Here is a 7,517-nt window from a genome sequence, read left to right as displayed (position 1 = left end):
GAAATTATAGGAAACGACCATGGTTGAAGAAATGGAATCCTTGGACAAGAATGAGGTTGGGATCTAGTGGAGGTTTTGTCTAGAAGAAATCCCACTAGAAGAAAATGGGTGTTTACAAATAATTTGAATGCAGAAGGCTGAGTGGATAAATACAAAGCCTGGTTAGTAGTAAAAGATTATTACCAAATAGAGGGAATTGACTTTGGTGAGATATTTTCTCCTATTGCTAAGTAAACTTCTATTATATTGATTTTATCTATTGATTCTTATTTTTATTTTTTAAGTAGAATAGATGGACATAAAGAAAAAATTCCTACATGGAAATCTGGAAGAATAAATCTACATGAAGTAGCAGGAAGGCTTTGTAGTGAAGAGAAATAAAGAGTTGGTGTGTAGGATGAAAATGTCCCTATATGGATTAAAGATTTCATCAAGGATATGGTATAAACAATTTGATACTTATATATTGGGACTTGGCTTCACAAGGATAAAAGTGGATCACTATGTACATTTCAAATTAGTTGGTGATAGTCTAATTTTTTTGTTCTTATATGTGGATGACATGTTGTTGATTGTAAATGCCAAGGAAATAATCTAGCAAGGGAAAACTCACTTGTCCTCTAAATTTGAATTGAAGGATCTTAGTGCTGTAAATTTCATTTTTGGCATGGAAATTAGAAGAGATTGGGAAAATAAGAAACTTTGGTTCAATCAAAGGAAGCATCTTGAGACAATATTGTCAAAGTTTAATATGAAATAATGTAATTGATAAAGGCACCTATCCATGTAGGTGTAAATTTATCTATAGATTAGTGCCCTAAGACACAAGAAGAAGAAGAGGACACATCCCATGTTCCATATGCCACTGTAGTTCGAAGTTTGATGTATGCAATGGTTTTTACTAGACTAGACACTACTCATGAAATGGGAGTATTGAGAATATATATGTAAAAACCAGGGAAGGAGCATTGGACTATAGTAAAGAGGGTTTTCAAGTATTTGTGTGGCACTATTGGTTTGAATTATGCTACCAGGTAATACTAGGATTGGATAAAGTGCTAGATGTACATGGATTTGTTGATGCCGACTGGGTAGGAGATTTGTATTGCAGAAGATATACAAGGGGTATGTGTTTAACCTATTTAGATGAGAAATCAATTGAATGAGCAAAATAAAGTTTGTATTGGCACTCAACTACATAAGTTGAATACATGGAAATCACTCAACAAGCAAGGAAGAAGTATGGTTACTGATATTTTGTTTAGGTATTGGGTTGGTACAATGAGCTATGAGGATAGATTGTCATAGTTAGATTGCAATATTCCTAGCAAATAACCCAAAATATCATACTAAGAAAAATCATATTGATGTTCAATATCACTTTGTGAGAGATATGATTGAAGAAGAGAAGGTGTTACTAGTGAAGGTGGACACATTGAAGAATGTTGCAGATTCATTAACAAAATTTGTGAGCATTGAGAAGTTCCCTTAGTGTAGAGAAAACAATGAGAATTATTATCCTAGATTGTTGATCATGTACTCCTACACCAGCCCTTGTGTGCAAAGAAAACAACAAGTGGAATAATGTTGAGAATATTTTATATTATTTGTATGACTACCTCCATGTGTTGTATGTTGCATCAGGGACAATAGTGGGGTCACAAGGGGGTGGAAACCCCCCTGCTTGGGGGAGTCATAGAGAGGCTAAAGCCCCATTTGTTGGTTGGGGGGGGGGGGGGAGGGTGAGAGCGGGCTGGGCGCGGGGGGTGGGGGGGGGGGGGGGGGGGGGGGGGGGGGGCGCGGGGGTGGGGGTGGGGGTGGTTGGGGGGTTCACCTTCTTGCACAAGGGTTTGAGGGAAACACCCCTGATTTTCTTTTAGTGGCTTTTTGCATTTATTTTTTGGCAATTTTTGGCACATGGTTTCCACCTTATTGGTTTTGCAGTGCATGGTGGTTTATCTCATGGTTTTTTAGTTTCTGTTAAGGAACTACAATTGTATTCTAATCTAGGGTAACACTGTAAGAGAACATATATTGAAAATCCACAATATATATATATATATATATATATATATATATATATATATATATATATATATATATATATATATATATATATATATATATATATATATATATATCTATATCGTAACATTGTAAGAAGAACATATATTGAAAATATTTCTAGTTTTCTCTATCTAGGTTTCTAGGGTAAAAGCTTTGTATTAATGTATGTGCTTTCCATCAAAATTTTCCCATTTTATTAAGAATCTATTTGAAACAATTAATTGTATAGGGTTAAAACCTACAAATAATATTTATTACATCAACCACTATGGTGTAAATTATTTCTAGGCATCATACATATTAGGTGCATAATTATTTTTCATAATTTTGTATTTTGACATCTAATGTTTCTATAACATATAAATTGAACAAGTCATATGTTTCCATTGTAAAATCACTTGTACATGCTCTAATGCAGACCAATCCTAGTATTCAATCTATTGCAAATATCCCTTTTTCACTTTCTACTTATTTAGATGTAATTTGCAGTGTTGAAAATATCAATATTGGCAAAATATCAGTGAGGGTCTTGAAAACATCTTATCGACAATATACTGAAAATATCAGTAAACATAAAAAATGCATAATATTTTCATTTTTTCAAAATTTTTAAACATATAAAGAATTAACAACATGAAATAAACACATTAGCACATAAATATGAAGAATGATGTAGTGGATGTAAAATAAAAATGATACATCAAAGGGGATACCAAATCCTATCAAGGACTCAAATGTGGAGAACCAATACAAAATAACATCACATATATAAAAGTATCTCATCATCATGAGTTATAAGTAGAAAAACAAATAAAACTAGCAGCTCATTATCTGAGAGCAGTTCCCTCTCCCCATTTTACGGGAAAACATGATGGGTTGTTTGACAGGCCTGCCCCTAACAATATAAGGTTTTGACCGTGCACCTACGGTCAAATAACGACTGGTATGGAGTTTCGCTCTCGTATATCTATAGAATAGGGTGTTGACGCTGACACTCCCACAATATCCTCCTCCTCCTTCTCCTCCTCGTCTTCCTCCTGCTCCTCATCTTCATGTTTCTCCTCCCCCGAGTCCTCCTCCTCTTATTTATAATATTCTGATGGTTCCTCTAACCATGTAGGTGACTCCTCCAAGATGGGCACCTCAGAATCCACTCTCCACTGAGAGAATACATCGATATTGTCTAAGGAAATGGCATCTAAATCCATTGGGTTTTCTATTTGCTTCACTCAAAGTCAGAGATTGTAATGCACATACACTAAATCATTGAGGCATGAGAACTCCAACCTGTAAGAGTGTAAAAAAAACTAATGAGTGTTGACTCTTGATACTTGAGGGTCATAAATTAAAATTACAATAAATTTAATTTCTCAACTAAATGTTGAAGCTCAAAGTTATACTTATTGCACTTTTTTTAATGTATTTTCTCAAATACACTCCAATTGCACTCACACCTTGAAGATATACATGTTTGACTCAGGATTCTTATGGCCAATTTGTGCAAAATTGGTGTGCTTACACCATAGGTTCACCACCAAATATCTACAATAAAATAAAGAAATAAAAAAGTTAAAAACTTAAAACATAATTAAACTTTCATATAAAACACAAGTGAATTTTAAAAATCTAGAATTATAAATAAGTAAATTATAAATTGAAAATTCTAATGAGTCATTACTTGTCATTTACATGGCATGAAGAGGGTCCTTTCCATAACAACATCATCAAAGCCAAATAGGCCAACACAATCCCGATAAAACTATATCATGCGACTGATTTTTCTATGAAGCTCGGGATTAGGTACCATCCTATGAATACAGGAATGGAGCCCTTCCATCACCTCACCATCAAAATGAAAGAGAATTTGTATGAAAATGCAGGGTTGCGGAAGAATGATGCTGCATGAATGGGTAAATGAAGCATCCCTATCCACCGACTATTAATCACATCCCATAACATCATCTATCTATTAAGCCAAACAAAATCCTTGTCTACATAATAAACATGAATGGCCTCCTTGGCCCTATCCATGGTCTCATACAAATAAGCCATTGCAAGCTTGTCCCCATTTACCAGTCTCAGAACCTTTACTATAGGTTCACTAACTGAGCACACCTTTTCTAATCCCTACCAAAATGTGTTAGTGTACACCCGTTTTGCAATGGCTATCCCATCATGTCTCCTATTGTATCTACAATCACGCCACTCATCAGAAACAAACATTTTCTTCAACTCAAACTAGCATCAAAGCAAAGACTGAAGAGTAATAAAGTTTGTGGTAGAGCGTGTGATTGTAGGATGTCACAACTCCTTGTTTCTAGTGTATCTCCTCATGAGGGTAAGAATAAAAACATGGTTATATATAAACTTGGGGACGCTCCTAGCCATATAAATCACCTCCTTGATGAAGGAGAGTTTCCCCATATCCTCAAGCAAAAAATTGATATAGTGTGTTGCACATGGAGTCTAGAACAATGTGCGGTGCCTCTCCATTAGCATCTTGCCGGAAGACACATAATTAACTGCATTATATGTTATGACTTGCACCACATTCTACACACCAATCCCCCGGATGAACCCATCTAACAACTCACATACCAATGTTGCATCTTTTATATGTGTTGATGCATCTACTAATTTAATAAACATGTTACCTTTAGGACAATGTACCAAGAAATTTAGGAAGGTAATACCCTTCCTGTCTGTCCAACCATCAGACATCACTGTGCATCTAGACATCTCCTGTGTTTGTTTTACCTCCACCAATCTAGAGTTGATGTCCTTCTTTTTTGCTTGAAGGATTGGCCCCCAAAACTCCTCATATGTAACAATTTTGTACCCTAGGCCCACAATAGAAATATCATCACACATTGGGCGCCAAAATGTATCAATTTTGGTAATGCTGAGAGGTAAGTCACTCCAGAAAAGACACCTCCCCATAGCTCTATCTACTTCTTGCTTCTCCTTTTTTTTAACAACTGATTTTATGGAAGGTTGTGCTCCATGTCCGGTTTGTGGAACAAAAAAGGATGACCTCCCACTCCCAGTAACATTAGCAGTAGAAGGTCACGTTGTGGATCCCCTCCCACTACCCTCAGCCTCAAAATCAAAAGAAGATATCCCAAAAGATTTACTCGCATGTTCAACCTTGTTTCTTTCTACCTCTTCTTTCTTTTTGTCTTTTTCCTCAATTGCTTGAAGAAATTTTTGTATAAGCTCCGCACTAGATTCTATACAAAGCCCAACTTCATGTCGAGGGAGTCTAGACAAATGGTATTTCAATCGCGTAACCCCTCCTATCATCTTGTCCTCAACCAATTTGCATGTTAGATATGTTCGATTTGTCCCACCATGAGGTTCCCCATACTCCCAAAATGGTTCCAAGGGCTTTGGCATATTTGTAGTGGATTAAATCAAACCTAGGGCACAAAAAAAACAAAAAAGTGGCAATAAACCCCCCCATACACAAAAAATAATAGCCACCTCATTTAAAAAAATAAGTTTTTTACTACATTACTTGCAATGAAAAATGGCAATAAGAGGGTACATAAGAAAGTTAAAAAAGAAAAATGAAGCTTGTTGTCCAAATATGGAGAAAACCCCTACATTGACTCATGGGCATGAAAAGCATAGCAAATGGAAAAAAAACAAGGAAGAAAAATGTTGGTAGGAAAAGAGGCAATCAATCATAACCCTAAATCTATGAAAAAATCATTAACGTATGGGTTTTTATGAACATACCTGTTAATGGAAGAAGTGAAGTTGTCTCACTGTTCTTGAATCTTCGATCCACAAAAAAAAATGGTTGGTGATGATAATGGCTTTTTGATCCTCAACCCCTCCTTGAAAACCACCACAAAGCTCTTCTCCTTCCTTCACCAAGACTAAGAAAAAAATGTACAAATAAAAGTAAAAATTTGCCTTTGTAGCCGCGACCCAATTTGCTCGACGATATTTTGGATCGTCGCGCGATATTTTGATAATATCGCGATATTTTCAAAACGAAAAAATATCACGATAATATTATTGATATATCAACAATATTTGAAAATATCACGATATTTACTCGATGATATATCATTTTACCAAAAATATCTCAATATTTTCTAATATTATTGATATATCAATAATATTATCAACACGGGTAATTTGTTTAACACAAACCCTATCTACATTTTTAACAAGTTATAAATAGTATTGATAAAAAAAACACATGTTCTTCAAACACTTGAAGATTCAATGAATGTCATTCTTCCTAAAATGGTTCAAACCAGAAACAAAAAATTGTAGAAAGCCTATGATTAAATAGTATACAAATAAAAATAAATGACAAATCCTATAATTATAAATTGGCTAAATCATTTAATACAAGCTTAATAAAATAAGAGAAACTTTTCGTTAATAATATTTAAATTTATTAATACTTCAAACAATACAACCAAAGTATATACATTGTGTATCATCTCTTAAAATGCTAAATTGAAAAGGATAATTGAGCCTTTTGTAAGAGAAATATGCAACAATGACGTTCAAAAAGAGATGGGATCAAATATTTTGGATTGAATAATGATAGAACAAATATTGTCATAATATTACAAAGGTTCGAATAATGATAGAACAAATATTTGAAATCGTTATTTGCAAATAACAAAAGATAGAAATTTTGAGCAACTAATATCTCTTATTATTCTTCCAAACACCGCAACTGACATTAAAATAGTGTGTCGGCGTTGAAATGTAAAACAACAAAAAAAATGTTAAATGTACATGTATACTATAATTTTAAAGGTTAACGGTTAAACAACAAATAATTTTAAGTTCATATAAATTAACTTCAAATTGCATGCTATCTCGATTCTAGACATTTTCTTTGATGGAAGGAAAAAGTTTAAAATATATTATCCACATAGTTGGAACTATTTTATATGATAATTGCACAAATCTTCGAATAGATGAACACAATAAAAAAATAAAAATAGATCAACACATTAAAGTGAGTATGTAACAAACTAAATTGATTAAATCCATCATTAAAGTATCCTCAAGAAAACTCTCAATGTAGAAATATGCTTAACCACACCATCCATTATTTGCAATTATGAATAGAACCAAATGAGTTTAAGAGCTAAATAGGACACAAAGAATATCCATCACATTTACATTTAACAACTTTCAACACTAATCAAAATAGAAGTTTCCTCATTCTTTAGAGTGTGTTTTACCATGTAAAGATGACGGGCTTCAATAACAGGTATATAATAAGGCCCGTCTAGGCATCTTTCAACACATAATTACCTCTTTCCTCGCATTTGATAGCATCTTTTTGACTATAATGTGTTTATTAGGAAGAATAAAGCATGTTTATCATATCTTGTGGCCTAACATGATTAATGTGTAGGAGAAAAGTGAATTTACTATACATAGATACGTTGGAGACAACTAGAGAAGAT

The sequence above is a fragment of the Pinus tabuliformis genome, chromosome 6 (genome assembly GCF_031772625.1).
Source record: "Pinus tabuliformis cultivar Carrire ecotype Pingquan chromosome 6, CPIR1, whole genome shotgun sequence".
Taxonomy (NCBI): domain Eukaryota; kingdom Viridiplantae; phylum Streptophyta; class Pinopsida; order Pinales; family Pinaceae; genus Pinus; species Pinus tabuliformis.
The sequence above is the reverse complement of the archived record's forward strand: the minus strand, read 5'-3'. Positions refer to the sequence as shown.